This window comes from Chlorocebus sabaeus, chromosome 3 (genome assembly GCF_047675955.1).
Source record: "Chlorocebus sabaeus isolate Y175 chromosome 3, mChlSab1.0.hap1, whole genome shotgun sequence".
NCBI lineage: Eukaryota > Metazoa > Chordata > Mammalia > Primates > Cercopithecidae > Chlorocebus > Chlorocebus sabaeus.
Window position 1 is genome coordinate 82435036 of NC_132906.1, and position 15318 is coordinate 82450353.

Here is a 15318-nt window from a genome sequence, read left to right on the forward strand (position 1 = left end):
ACAGGCGCCTGCCACCTCGCCCAGCTAGTTTTTTGTATTTTTTAGTAGAGACGGGGTTTCACCGTGTTAGCCAGGATGGTCTCAATCTCCTGACCTCGTGATCCGCCCGTCTCGGCCTCCCAAAGTGCTGGGATTACAGGCTTGAGCCACCGCACCCGGCCATGTGTTGTCTTTTGTGGCTTTCACTTAGCATATTGGTATCCATGGTGTAGCATGTGCCAAGTACATCATTCCTGTGTGTGGCCAAATAACATCCCATTGTATGGATATACCACATTTTATTTACCTGTCAGTTGGTGGGTGTGTGTTCTGTCTTTTTGGCTACTATGAATAATGCTGTTATGAACATTCCTGTATGAGTTTTTGGGGTGACAAGGTTTTACTTTTTCTTGGGTGTATACCTAGAAGTGGAATTTCCAGGTGGTGTGGTAACTCTGTGTTTAACTTTATGAGGAATTCTCACGCCGTTCTCCAAAGTGGCTCCACCATTTTACCCTCCCACCCGCAATGGAGCGATCCAGTTCTTCCACATCCTCACTGACCTTCGTTATTGTCTTCTTTATTATGGTCATCATAGTGGCTATGAAGACAGGATTGTTTTTAAATATTCTCTATGTGGTATTCTGCCTTCTTCCCTAGAAATCATAATTAGTGCAGAAGTAGCCCAAATTGTGTATGTTAATTTGTTTTATTGTTTTAAAACAAACTTGAGCCCCCAAAAGCAGCAAAGCGCATACATTTCAGTTAATAATATATTTTCTAGGACGTTTTTGTCTCTTCTCAAATGAAATGATTTTGATATTAAGCACAGAGTTCCTTTCATTTTCTTATGCTCATTCTCTCTCTTTTTAATGGTATCACATACTGTGCAGGAAGGTCATTATATAAAGAGAGGAAAAAAGAATAATCAGCATAGAACAGAAAATTAATGCTGTTTGTATAATTTTTTAATAGGAATGTTGTAAAATTTTGAGATTTAAACCAACTAATAATATTTTTTGTACATTACTGGGCAGTTTCCCCTTGTTGCCTGTGAACTGATAGTTTGCCTTGGAAACTCAGATAGTAAAAATATTTGTCAAAGCTTCAAATACCAGTGTTTTAATTCCTTATTCATTTAGATATTAATCCTGTTCTGGAGACCACCTGCATGTGTTTGTAAGGGATGTAATAACTGACACTGTATTTAATTAGCAATAATATTGTGAAAAAGGAAAAACATATTAAGTATCTTTCCAAGTCACTAGTTTGAAATTAGCAGAAGTGGGGAAGAAAAGTCCTGTCTACCCCCCCACCCTTAGTTTGCATACCCATGGAAGTTTGTGATCCATTTACTTATTCATTTATCCAAGTATTTGATAGGTACATATTTTGTGGTGGACAATGTTCTAGGTATTGGGAAATGGACCAATTTCAATAGGACAAATCTGAATCACAAATAAGCATCCAGTGGCAACCAGGTGTTATATACACTGCACCTAAATACAAATTCATATGCATCAAAATCACCTTCATATGTCACACAGTCACGTTAGTTCTTCATAGCAAAACTAGGGGACTCTGAGGTCAGTCCCTAGAGTACCTGGTTGAGGGGTGGGGCAGGGCAGTTGAATAAGGGAATAGAATGAATGAAGACTTTAGACTCCAAAGCTCGTCACTTTATTCTGCCATGTTTTAGTTTTGTGGTATTAAATCTCTACAGAAATTAGTTATCTTGCTTCCTTTCTTGAATTCCTTTTCAAATGTTATAGTTACTACTTCAATAATTCTATCCCGTCTGTTTATATACAAAAGGTAATTTACCAGGTGATGACCGAGGACACCTGCTTTAAAGTCGAGCGCATGCTAATTTACTGGCTATTTGCTTGGCCTCATTTACTCTCTCGGCACAGTTTCTGGGTCTGTAAAATGAGAGTAATTGTACCGTCTACCTCATTGGTGACAGTGAGAATTAAATGAGTTGGTGCATGCATAGCACTTAGTATAGTTCCTGGCTCAATGTTACCACCCAGCAACTAGCAGTGTGGAAATATTTCACACCCAAGAGTAAAGTTTGATTTTCCTTTAGGAGACAGGATCCTGGGAACTTTCTGGTTACCATAGCTGCTTCCTAAAGGCAACTAAGTTAGATGTGGAGTTTCTAATTCCTGTTGGAAATTCAGTGAATAAGAAAATACTACTGAAAGTTACACAATTTTCTGCATGTTAATGATCTGATATTATACAGCTTCAAGTTTTCAGTGCCCATTCGGGTGGTGCAGGTGAGAGACGGCGGCTTTGCGGGCAAGGCAATGACCCTGCTGATGAAGGGAAGAGAGTCGTTAAGCAAATAATTTTTAAAAAATCATCCAGAGAGTACTGTAGCAAGGATGGTTCCTAAAAAGAACTGTGGTATTCCTTGTTGAATAGCAAGTTTGGGCAGTGTATGGTAGGGAAATCTCAGGAATGTTATAAACAAAACAAAATGATTGGGCGAGCCCCATGACGTGCGTGTTCTCCTGTGCGCAGTCGCGGAGTCGCCCTTCACCCCTGGGTCCTGATTTCTCAACCTCTTCATTGGACTGTCTCCTTGGTGCCTGGGAAAGAAGCTTCTGCCTTCCCTGGATTGAATGCAGCCCTTCTTGTCCTGTCCACTGAGCATGAGGAACAGCCACTCGTACCTGACAAGGCCTGAAGCCGCGGGCAGCACCCAGCCCTGCGCTGACGGCCGCTCCAGGTTGCTGCTGGACGTGGCGAGCTCGAGCTCATCGGGCCTTTTAGGCTTTTGCTTCTTGGCAAATGATCAGCTGTGAACTGCTGTCGGCCTAACTTGGTCTTGTTAGCTCAGAAGCCTGCAATTCATTGCATTTTACCCTGAAGAAGAAGGGCAGGTCCGAGAACATGTTTATTTTTCTGTGGATTTTTTTTCCCCTTTGACCCAGGAAATTGTCTGTCTTCAACAACCTAGTCTTGTCTCCTCCAGAGAAAAGTTTTGAGTCCTCCGAGGAGCAGTCTGTTGCCGCTGTGGCCTGCGGTCACTGGGTCACACCAGAGCCCTGACAACTGTCTCCCTTCCTGGGCCCAAGTGGACACCAGAGGTGTTTGGGGCTCTGGGATCAGCCTGTTCTGGCCAGGGTCTTTCCCTCCCACTCTGGAACTGTAGCTTCCCAGCCCTTTTCTTGATGCTGGGCGGGTGCCTGGGAGGCCCCACCCCGTCCCTAGGGGCCCTAGGGAAGTCCCCGACTGAGAGATGCGAAGACCTGCGTCCCCTCCCCCAGCACACACTCAGCCTCTGACTTAGTTCTCACAGGAGGAGGGAACAGCTTCCAGGAGCTGCTGCTGTTACCCTCACACGTTGGTGAGGAGGAAATTGCCTGGTGAGGAGGGCTCGCCTGCCTCTTCACAGCCAGGCGCACCGTGGCGGCCTCAGGAGTGGTCACCCTGGGAGTAGTGACTCCTCACCTCCTAAGCGGCCCTGGGGCATGAACACTCGTCCTGGAAATCCTGCTGGGCTGGCTTAAGGGAGTTGCTTGTGACACCTAGAATGCCTCTCTGGATAAGCCTATAAAAAGGAAAGAATGGGGCTCCTCTTATTATAGTGGCAGAATTCTTGGTACTAGAACTGGTAAGACAAGAGAAATGGAAGCTGACCAACTTTTCTCTTTGCCCAGGGTTCAGAGGGACAGAAACACACATGTAATCTGGCTCTGCATGCACCAGAACCTTCTCACTCCGGGTAAGGGACAGCCACAGTTTCTGGGACGTTACCTAAAAACACAATAATCTCACTTATTCTCTGACAGATAATCATCAGTCATAGCCCCACTACCCACTTTTATTAAAGAAATAGCTGGGCCTTGTAGGTTAAGCTCTTTATATTCTGGGAGAAGACCATGTTATCCATTCCTCAAATCCTCAGAAATAAAACAAAAATGAAAGCCCATTCATAACAGGAACGCCTAATCTTGTAATGAGGGAATCACTGAGTGTGGCACAGGGAAGACTCCTGAGAGATCCTGATGGGGTACAAGTGTGCTGACCAACATCCTAGATTCAGTGGGCCCTTGAACAATGTGGGGGCTAGGACGCCAACCCTGTGCAGTCAGTAATCTACGTATACCTTCTGACTCCCCCAGAATGTAACTACCAGTAGCCCACTGCTGACCAGAAGTGTTACCAATAACATAAACAGTCATTTAGCACATATTTGGTATGTTACGTGATTATATACTGTATTCCTACAATAAAGTAAGCTAGAGAGAATGTTGGGAAAATCATCAAGAAGACGATGTATTTATTCATTAAGTGAAAGTGGATCATCATAAAGGTCTCGATCTTCATCGTCTTCGTGTGGAGTTGGCTGAGGAAGAGGAGGAGGGGTTGATCTTGCTGTTTCAAGGGCAGCAGAGTCAGAAGAAAATCCACATTGAAGTGGCCCCATTCAGTTCAAATCCATGTTGCTCAAGGCTCAACTGTACACCAAACTGAAAAATGGTTCCATTTTTAGTAAGAAATCGCCTACTCTAAGTCCCACTGCTTCCCTTTGCACTTGATGGCAAGGGTCTTTAACTGTGTCCCTGGAGCTGGCTTGACTCCACTGACAGAGGCTCCCCGACAGTCTGACAGGCCACTTTCGTTAGAGGAGAAGGTACCCCCTCGCCTACCTGTGTTTTCTTACTTCACGGGTCTTGATTCCTGACTCAGGAGCACCTGTTACAGAAAAGCCCCTGGACTAGATCTACTTCTATTTAATGAAAAATCTGTGGAGCATTTACTCTTGCTTCTAACACATTAACCAGTCAGGGCTTTCTTCTGAATAGGACGGTCTCTTGACTCTTTGATACTTGACTTTTGAACCAGATTGGGTGAGGCAGAGCTTGAGCACATATTTTACCAGCGTCTTCAGCAAATGCCTTTCTCTTTGCAAAGCTCCATATTACTACCAAAAATTAATCCAACTAAATTGTAATTTCTTCTCACCCACATTCATTGAGTACTGTGTCTCCTTGAAAGATCTCAAACAAGGCACCTTCTTGCAGGATCTTCACCACGAGACCCTCGTGATAGTCACCTCCTCATCAGGCTGAGACACACACACAGTGATTACATTCAGACACAGAGACTCCTGTGTCTTAAGACCTTGTGTGACCCTTGTAATTAAAGCATTGCACTTAGCAAAGGCTGACAGTGGGATAGGGGCTGTCTGAAACTATTGAGCCATAGCCTGGTCTCTGCTTTCTTTTTACAAATGGGAGATTGGCTAAGGCAGACACGGGGATGTCTAAGAGGGATAAAGGACGTGACTTCCATAGAACCTTTTGTTCTTAGAGGAACCTCTCCATGAAACACAGTGAAACTAGATCAAACCAAAAAGCGCCCTCAGCTCCAGCAGATTCTGAGATAGAAAGCACCTCTTCCCTAGCGAACCTTCTCGCCCAATGCAGACTGACTTTCTGAGTGTCAGAAAGTCAGCTTTCCGAATCCCTAGAGAAAGTAAAAATCTCCTTGGACACAATGGGTTTTCTTTGCTCCCTGCATGACAGTCACGAAGGGGAATCTGAAATAGAGAACTTGAAAATGCGGCTTTCTGAAGGGAAGTACTGTACAGTAGCCCCCCTTCTCCGCGGGGGATCCGTGCCAAAATCCCCAGGGGATGCCTGAGACTGCGGATGGGACCGAACCCTGTATACGCTTGCCTTTAATGCCTTTTCCATTTTAACTCGGCACTTGGCCCACATTGCGGCTGTGACTTTTGCAGTTTGAGGTACAGCAGCAAAACTAGCATAAATTTCTTTGTCCTTTTTCACAATTTCATGGATAGAAGATTCGTTCTTACTGTAGGTCTTAGCAACCTCAGCATACTTTTTTTTCCCCTAAGTTGAGAACTTTCACCTTTTCACTAAAGGAAGCACTTCACGGCTGCTTTTTGGCGCATCCAGATTGCCAGCATCATACTCGTGCACTTTGGGGCCATCGTGAAGTCAAATCATAGTTCCTGCCAGGCATAGTGGCTCACGCCTGTAATCCCAGCACTTTGGGAGGCCGAGGCAGGTGGATCACTTGAGCTCAGGAGTTTGAGAACAGCCTGGGCAACATGGCAAAACTCTGTCTCTACAAAAACACCAAAAAATTCGCTGGGTGTGGTGACACATCCCTGTGGTTCCAGCTACTTGGCAGGCTGAGGTGGGAGCATGGCTTAAGCCCAGGAGGTGGAGGTTACAGCGAGCCAGGACCATGCCACTGCACTCCAGCCTGGGCAACAGAGCCAGCCTCTGTCTCAAAAACCAAAAAAAGGAACCTAAGCACTGAGACCGCCTGACGGTAGATCTGGTAACCAAGGTGGCTACTAAGTGACTGGCTGGTGGTGGGGGTGTCTACAGTGTAGAGACGCTGGACCCAGAGAGGAGAGGGTTATGACCCAGGCAGGACGGAGCAGGACAGCACAGGATCTCCTCACACTACTCAGAATGACTCACAATTTAAAACTTATACATTGTTTATTTCTGGAATTTTCCGTATAAGGTTTTTGGACCATGGTTGACCACAGGTAACTGAAACCTTGGAAAGCTAAAACCTTGGATAAGGGGGGACTACTGTAATATAATATTTTACAATTCCTGGGATGAAAGCTCAGGCAGACCCTATCTATGCATTATTACAACGTACCATCAATTCAAAACCATAAAGCTTTAGAAACATAGTTGCTTTTATTCCTAAAATATTGAATATGAATAATAATAATTTATGCTTTGTCTTAGAAGTACCTTTTTTCATGTGATTGATGTGTATTGATCTGTTTCTTCATTCTAATGTGAACATTTCTGTAACAGTCATTTCCCCTGAAATATCTAACCTATGGGTGCCTGAGACAGCTTGTCAGCTGGGAAGAACAATGGTGGCGATAGCCACTTGGGGCTGGTTTGGTCGCGAGTGCAAGTGTGGTCACAGCAGCTAGAACAGAGGGCTGTGTGGAGAACACGGGTCGGGTCAGAAGGCAGTAACCACGAGGGATGCAGAGTCGAGAGAGAATTTGTTGATTGGAATGACTCAGGTTGACTTTCAGGGTGAAAAGAAGGGGCCAGTAGAGAGGGAAGAGAGGACAGTTGATGTGGCAGGCTCCCCGGGAGAAGGGCAGAGCGAGATCAGGGGCTCAAGTGGAATGCCTGAGTGTGGTGACAAGAACGCTGCCTTGCGAGGCTGGAGGGGGTAGCCAAGGATGGGCGGCCTGGGAAGGCTGGAGAGGGAAGTGAGGATGGGCGGCCTGGGAAGGCTGGAGAGGGAAGCGAGGATGGGTGGCCTGGGAAGGCTGGAGGGGGGAAGTGAGGATGGGCGGCCTGGGAAGGCTGGAGAGGGAGCCAAGGATGGGTGGCCTGGGAAGGCTGGAGAGGGAGCCAAGGATGGGTGGCCTGGGAAGGTTGGAGAGGGAGCCAAGGATGGGTGGCCTGGGAAGGCTGGAGAGGGAAGCGAGGATGGGTGGCCTGGGAAGGCTGGAGGGGGGAAGTGAGGATGGGCGGCCTGGGAAGGCTGGAGAGGGAGCCAAGGATGGGCGGCCTGGGAAGGCTGGAGAGGGAAGCGAGGATGGGCGGCCTGGGAAGGCTGGAGGGGGGAAGTGAGGATGGGCGGCCTGGGAAGGCTGGAGGGGGTAGCCAAGGATGGGCGGCCTGGGAAGGCTGGAGAGGGAAGCGAGGATGGGCGGCCTGGGAAGGCTGGAGAGGGAAGCGAGGATGGGCGGCCTGGGAAGGCTGGAGAGGGAAGCGAGGATGGGCGGCCTGGGAAGGCTGGAGAGGGAAGCGAGGATGGGCGGCCTGGGAAGGCTGGAGAGGTGTAGACTGTCAGGGAGCTGCTCACCCACTTAGAAATACTCTATTGACATAACAAGTTTTTTTTGTTTTGTTTTCTGTTTGTTTTTTTGAGATGGCGTTCGTTCTTGTTGCCCAAGCTGAAATGCAATGGCGCAATCTCAGCTCACTGCAGCCTCCACCTCCTGGGTTCAAGCGATTCTCCTGCCTCAGCCTCCGGAGTAGCTAGGATTACAGGTGCACGCCACGGGTGCAGTGGCTCACACCTGTAATCCCAGCACTTTGGGAGGCTGGGGCGGGCAGATCATCTGAGGTCAGGAGTTCGAGACCAGCCTGGCTAACATAGACATAACAAACTTCTGTTTCAAAAGTTCAGTCGTGGGCACAAGTTGATTTTGCGTTACAGTCTTTTATAGTGAAGGTGCATACTATTTTTAAAGCTGTATTCCTTAGATACTACCATGTTATCTAATGTTTCTAATAATGGAATTAACAAAAAATGACTACATCATCCAAATTTGACTTTGTACTAACATCATGCTTGGCGTACTCCACATCCCTGAAGGTTAACAAGAGATAAATTTGGCCTAGACTGGTCTTTTCCTGAATTCATCACTTAAAAAAGGAAAAAAAGAATGGGGAGGAAAAGCCACGTTTTACTTTTATAATTTTTATTCCATCATTAAAAGTACAACTTGCTTTATGATCTGAAGAAATACCATCTAAGTCTTTCTATTAGGAACAAAAGTGAGCCTTTCAGGGAAAAAAAAAAAGGAGCAGGGCTTAATCTGCATTCACCCTTTGATGTATTCCTAGATTTTAAAAAGCTTCCCGCCGTTCTCAGCCACGTTGAAACAGACTCAGCCATGTGTCCGGCGCTGTCCTTTTCTCCTCTCAGCACACACTTAGCCGGAGACACCTTTCGGCCAGTGGGCCAGGATTCTTCCATTGCATCTTCAGCACGGGACCACTTGTGCTGGCTCGTTGGGAGTTTCGCTGCTCAGTATTCCTTCCCAAGGCAAAGACTCTTAAGTTAATAATTGGTTCAGAAGAATAAACTATATCGCCCTCTTGGTCTTCTTTTGGACATTTCTTTAAGATGAGGCTCTTATTGGTATATCCAGGGTACTTTACTGAGAAGTAGAAAATGCTAGCTGAAAAAGGGCATATCAGTCTCGAGGTACGAAATGGGAAATGCAATCGGTAAATTTTGCTTTTAAATAAAAACGGAAGCCCCATTTTATTGCTGCCATTTTTAGTCATTTCGTCATTTTTTAATAGCCTAGTTTTCTGTTTTAGAGAAGTTGCTGACCAGTATTTAGAGAGCACCTCCTTAATCCGCACACCCTCTTGTGTGGTAGTGAAGTGATGGGTTGGAGTCGTTTTTAATGCTGTTTCCACTGATGGACATTATTACCAGAAGGAGTGCTTTGTGCCAGCTGGTTTCATGGATGGAGGAAAACAATCTGGGTTTCAGTTTCACAAATAGAAAAACAAAACCTGAGAGGAAAAGGAAGTAATTCGTTAGCAGTGGCCACTGTGCAGAGTAGGATAACCTGCCTTCAAAGATTTTTGTTTCATGCACTATAATATAATGTTTAATAAATACTTTACTTCAAAGAACCTCACTACAAGAAAACTGGCCGCTTTCCTGCTATTCTTGTTCACCGGCTCAGTATGACTATAAGTAGCTCATATCCGGTCCTCTGTGGTCTCAGGTGGTCATTTGTGTATATGATCCTTAAGCTGAATCTGTGAGGACTGTGTCCCTATTTTAAGTCTTTAGCAAATCCACAGTGTTCTGCAGGATTGATCGAGGCTCTCGTGAAACCCTTGACACTTTGACCCATCTTGAGGAAAATGCTTAGATGCTAAAAGCAGTGTGCATAGGGATTACGTCCTCCAAAAATAGAAAACTAAATTTACTAAGCAAGGAGTAGAGAAACTCATCAGACTGCACCGCAAGTTTTTGATGTATTGTGATCGCTTCTGCACTCCCATTGTAGACTTCTAAACAACACGTTCAGTATCTTTGAGATAAAAGCTGGACTGAAGTTACAGAAGGAGCATTGGAGATGTTTGAATTTTTCTTTTTCCCCTGTAGATATATTTGGCATATGTAGAATCTGAGAGCCCACTATTGATACCAGTTTCTTCCAGATATTAACAGATATCACATTGACAGCTAGAACTCAGAAGAAACTAATGGAACCCTGAAAGAAACCATTGTTTTTTCCACTATAAATCTTAACCCAGCAGCATGTTCAGTCTGGGTGGAGCCAGTTACCCAGGGAAGCCGCTTCACACCCATTTTGAATGGGCTGCCCCGGGAGTCTGGTGAGCACTTCGGTAGGAGCCACTGCTGTGAACTCTTTTGCGAGGTCCGGTGGTGACTGGTTTGGTTTTTATTGCTCCTCGTTTGATGCACTGATAGGACCTAGGGCTGTTCTTAGAAATATAGGCCTGAAATGACTTAAATTTCACACTGGCTTTCTGTCTTCCGTTTCCACATTCTTCTCGCTCTCCCTCCCTTCCTCCCCTCTCTCTCTCATATGAAATGAGTTTAAAATCAAAGGGAAAGGATTGCTTTAATATTTAGCAGTCTAAACAGGGGGACAGGGCTGAAGAGGAGGAAGGGAGTGAATGGGTGTAGCAGGGAGAAGCTGCCGGGCGCGGTGGCTCACGCCTGTAAATTCCAGCACTTTCGGAGGCCAAGGCGGGCAGATCACAAGGTCAGGAGACGGATGCCATCCTGGCTAACACGGTGAAACCCCGTCTCTACTAAAAATACAAAAAATTAGCGGGGCATGGTGGCGGACGCCTGTAGTCCCAGCTACTCAGGAGGCTGAGGCAGGAGAATGGCGTGAACCCAGGAGGCGGAGCTTGCAGTGAGCTGAGATGGCGCCACTGCCCTCCAGCCTGGGCAACAAAGTGAGACTCCGTCTCAAAAAAAAAAAAAAAAAAAAGGAAAGGAGAAGCTGTTCCCACCCCGTTGCTTTAATGACAGTGGAAAAGGTGTGTGGATTGGGCCTGTGTTTCTCTATCAGCTATTCTGTTCTTTAAAGCACTGGCTAGCTAAGCCATCTCTTTCCCTTCCATATTTTGCCTCCTCGAGTGTTTTCCTAGAACCACTTGGCTGTGGCAGCCCTGCTGATGGAACAAGGTGCTCTGTAAGTTTCTAGGCAAGGTTTCTGGATCCGTGTTGAACTTGAATGCAGATAGCACAACCATATTATAACAGCTCCTTACAAACCAGTCAGCACATGTGTGGTGAGCACTTCTAGAGTTGAATTATTGCTTAGGTCAATTGTAAGAGGAGTTTCTCTGAAAGAGTTCTGCTCTTCAAACTGGCAGCCCCAACTCTAGAACTTAAAGAATTGTTTTTGTTAATTTTGCTGGCAGGAGATTCATCCAACTTTCCTAAACTTACTACAAGGATATATATACACAGAGGCCTTAAGGAATGGCCAGCCAGCCAAGCCGTAGGGAACGTCTTATCTGGCAGTTCTCAGGATCCACAGTGGCTTGGGTCCTAATGATAATACTGTAACTGGGAGAGTTAATGTACGTGGAGCACTCTGTATGTGTGAGGCACCTTAGATTATCTCTTCATTTAATCTTCTCATGAGATAAATACAGACGTTAAATAATTTTCCCAGGGTCACATAAGCTGGTACTGGGAACGGGGCTTAAACCAGGGTTTCCTAAGAACAAAAGCTGTGATGCCTTAGCGTCATAGACAGCAGCTCCCAGGTCTTACTCATCCTAGTGCAGTCCCATGAGCCTGCCTGAGCTCCCCCTAACACAGGACTCGGCCTCTGCCCACTGGGGCTTCATTCCCACTATCATCCACGGTTTCTGCATATGGCCGGTCGGAGCCCGTCGTAGCGTCATGAGCCATTCTCTAAACCACGTGTGCCTGAAAACTGCCTCATTGTCTGTCATTCCTGAAGGAAGGACTCTGGCTGGCCCATCTCATCTTTTCTCACCTAGGTGTTCGATGGATCACTGGGTAATCTGAGGGTTGATGTTCTTCAGTATGTCAGCCAATCCCAGAGATGGGAGGCAGGGCCTACATGATGCTCTAAATCCTGCCACCTAGGATGACTCCTGCAGGAGAAGTACTGAGACCCACGTCCACCATGGGAACCAACTGGATACGTTTCCAAAGATATATGTCAGTGACATTCACCACCATGTCCTTTGTATACACAAAATAATTAGAACCTACCTGACTGTCCATCAGTAGGAGTTTGATTCAAGAAGTTTTGTTGTTCCACATGGGAGAAGATTCATACGCAGCCGTTAAAATAGTGATCAGGTGCAATATGAACTATATCGTATGGTATAGTTATACAATATAGTTCATATAGTCCATAGTTCACATGGAAAGATGCAATATGAACTATATTGTAACATGAAAAAGTAAAGTTAGAATGGCCTGTGTAGGATACTGTTTTGTTTCACAAACACAAAGTTGAGGCTGGGTGCAGTGGCTTATGCCTATAATCCCAGCACTTTGGGAGGCCGAGGCAGGAAGGTCACTTGAGCCCAGGAGTTTGAGACTAGACTGGGCAACCTAGTGAGACCTCATCTCTGCAAAAAAATTTAAAAAAACCAATAAGCCAGGTGTGATGATACATGCCCATGATCCCAGCTACTCAAGAGGCTGTGATGGCAGGATCGCTTGAGCCCAGGAAGTCAAGGCTGCAGTGAGCTGTGATCGTGCCACTGCACTCCAGCTTGGGCGACAGAGCAGAGAGACTCTGTTTCAAAAACACGAAGTCCCCACAAACATGAACGGCTTAATCCAGGAATAGTAATAGTTGCCGAACTTGAGCAGAATTCTCTTCATGTTCTTCTGTTAGCGTCTGATATTTTATAATGAGCATATCCCTTATATATTCAGCAATATATTTGAAAAATACATCAAGGTAAAGGAGTTGTGCTAATTAAAAGTAACTGAAATGAAAAATGTTGATTATTGAGGAAGAAAAACAATGACAGTATGACATAGAGGCCTCAGCAGTATTACTGACAACTCAGTCAACTCAATCATTGTTACCTGTGTAACAGAACAAATTCAGGGCAGAGGTTCTGAACTTAAGCAGTGTTATTACTAAGGTGCTTGAAGGGGGAGTCCGCATTTCTTTAATAGCAACACTCCAGATTTCTGACATCTGAAAGGATCACACCATGAATTTTTTTTAACTCAGAAAAACAAGGAAAAACTTCAAATCACTGAGTGATGTGTTAACCGAGTTTCTGACTTTAAGACTTTATTGACTCTGAATTTACATAGAATTCTAAAAATTTCAGTTAGCTGATTGTGTGTGTGGTGTGATGTTTAAAATAAGTTTGAGAAATGCTGGGTTAAATTAATGTTTTTTATTTCAGGACGTCTCTAAGTCTTTACTAAGAGATGTCTTTACTACGTGGATGTCTGTTTTGAATCTCCAAGCTGGAATGTAGAATGCAGCATTTCTCCAACGAAATTTGACCACTGAGTCCTTGTTTTCTTTGGGCATGTACTAAGTGGCTTTCCCAGAGCTCATTTTGTGGGATACCACAGGAAATGCTGCGTTTGGACCTTTTAATTAATTTATTTTTTGAGACAGGGTCTCCCTCTGTCACCCAGGCTGGAGTGCAAACTTTATTTTCAAAAACAGTTGGTGGGGTGCAGTTTGCAGACCTGATCTAGAGTGGTGCTTCCTGAGGGAATTCTAAGGAACATTACTTTCAGGGCATGTTAATAGCTAATGTGAAAAGAATCAAAGCAGGGGTAAGGGAGTGGCCAATGGTAAAACAGACTGGGAGGAAATTGGGAAAAGTTCACTACAGCACTTTCCACTAACTTTGTCTGTGAGGCAGGGTCTTGCTCTGCTGCCCAGATTGAAGTGCATGGTGCAATCCTAGCTCACTGTAGGCTCAAACTCCTGGGCTCCAGTGATCCTCCTGCCTTAGCCTCCTGAGTAGCTGGATTATAGGTATGTACCACCACACTGGCTAATTAAAACAAACAAACACAAACAACAACTTGTAGATACGGGATCCCACTATGTTGCCCAGGCTGGTCTCAAACTCCTGAGCTCATGCCATCCTCCAGTCTCAGCCTCCAAGGCGGTGGGATTGCAGACATAAGCCACTGTGCCCAGCCTCCACCAACTTTAAAATGCTAATATGCAATATTTTTGCAATTTTTTTCAAAATCTCAACTCACAGATTACTGTGTTTCCTAAAAGCATTTAAAAAATACATAAGGCCGGCCGGGCACAGTGGCTCACGCCTGTAAATCCCAGCACTTCGGAAGGCCAAGGCAGACGGATCACGAGGTCAGGAGATTGAGACTATCCTGGCTCACATGGTGAAACCCCATCTCTACTAAAAACACACACAAAATTTGCCAGGCATGGTGGCGGGTACCTGTAGTCCCAGCTACTTGGGAGGCTGAGGCAGGAGAATGGCATGAACCTGGGAGGTGGAGCTTGCAGTGAGCCGAGATTGTGCCACTGCACTCCAGCCTGGGTGACAAAGTGAGACTCCTGTCTCAAAAAGAAAAAAAAAAAGGGAAGAAAGTTTTATCGGAACACAGCTTTGCTCATTCCTGTATGTACTGTCAGTGGCTGCTTTCACATGACTGAAACAGAACTGACAGTGTGACATGCAAAACAGGTAAAAAAAAGAAAAAAAAAAAAAAAAAGGTTGCCATCTACCCCATTGTAGAAATAAGTTGGCTCACCTCTGACATAGATAATTAGTCATAGGTAGCTTTATGTGCAAATCGACTTTAATTTCCTTTTTATACTCTAGCATGAATACTTGCAATTGAACAGCTAATATAGGTGTGTGTATGTGTGTGTGCACATATGTATGTATTCTAAAATATTGTAAAATGTCAGGTGTTGCAAATAACATTGTTAACTGAAAGTGACAGAATGGCCGGCTAAACTTACATTTATTGTGTCAAAAACAAAAGGTACCAGACAATTAAGAAAATTTTACCTAGGCTACTGCAGTAGGGGTAATGTTTATTAATGAGAAATGTCTCAGAGAAGAGGAAGAACTAGGGTTTTATAAACACAGGTGAACAAGGGGGAGTGGTCCAAGAATTAACGGGGTTCATGAAGAAGAGTGGAAGTCTGTGGGGAAGGTGGCTTTGCCTCCAGCTATTTCCTGGGTTAGGAAAGAGGAGGAAGATTCTGTAACTGTTTCTGTGTTGTAGGAGCACAGGGCTCAGGGTTCAGCATTGTCAGTTGTCAACAAAATCAGTAAGTGTTATTAAGTAGCGCATGGGGTGGTTCTGGTGCTGAAATGGGGTTGTTTCCTAAGGCTGTATCCATGGCCACCTCTGTCTGTTTCCACAGTCTGTCTTGCGTTGCTTCTATTACCTGTATCCTGGTCAGCACAGTTTATGGTGAGTCATTGCTTATTGAAATAGAGATGGCAGTAATGAAGCCAGCTATTATAAATTAAAGCAAATGTACACATCCAATGTGTTTTAAACGCATGTTATCTCTGGAGTAGTATCACTGGGCTGGTT

General features: G+C 45.1%; 1 protein-coding gene across 1 annotated transcript in view; it reads left to right on the top strand.

The window, feature by feature from the left end:
- Nucleotides 1–15318, top strand: part of PCCA (propionyl-CoA carboxylase subunit alpha) — a 435698-nt gene that overhangs the window by 379940 nt on the left and 40440 nt on the right. The gene's annotated exons all lie outside the window — the stretch shown is intronic.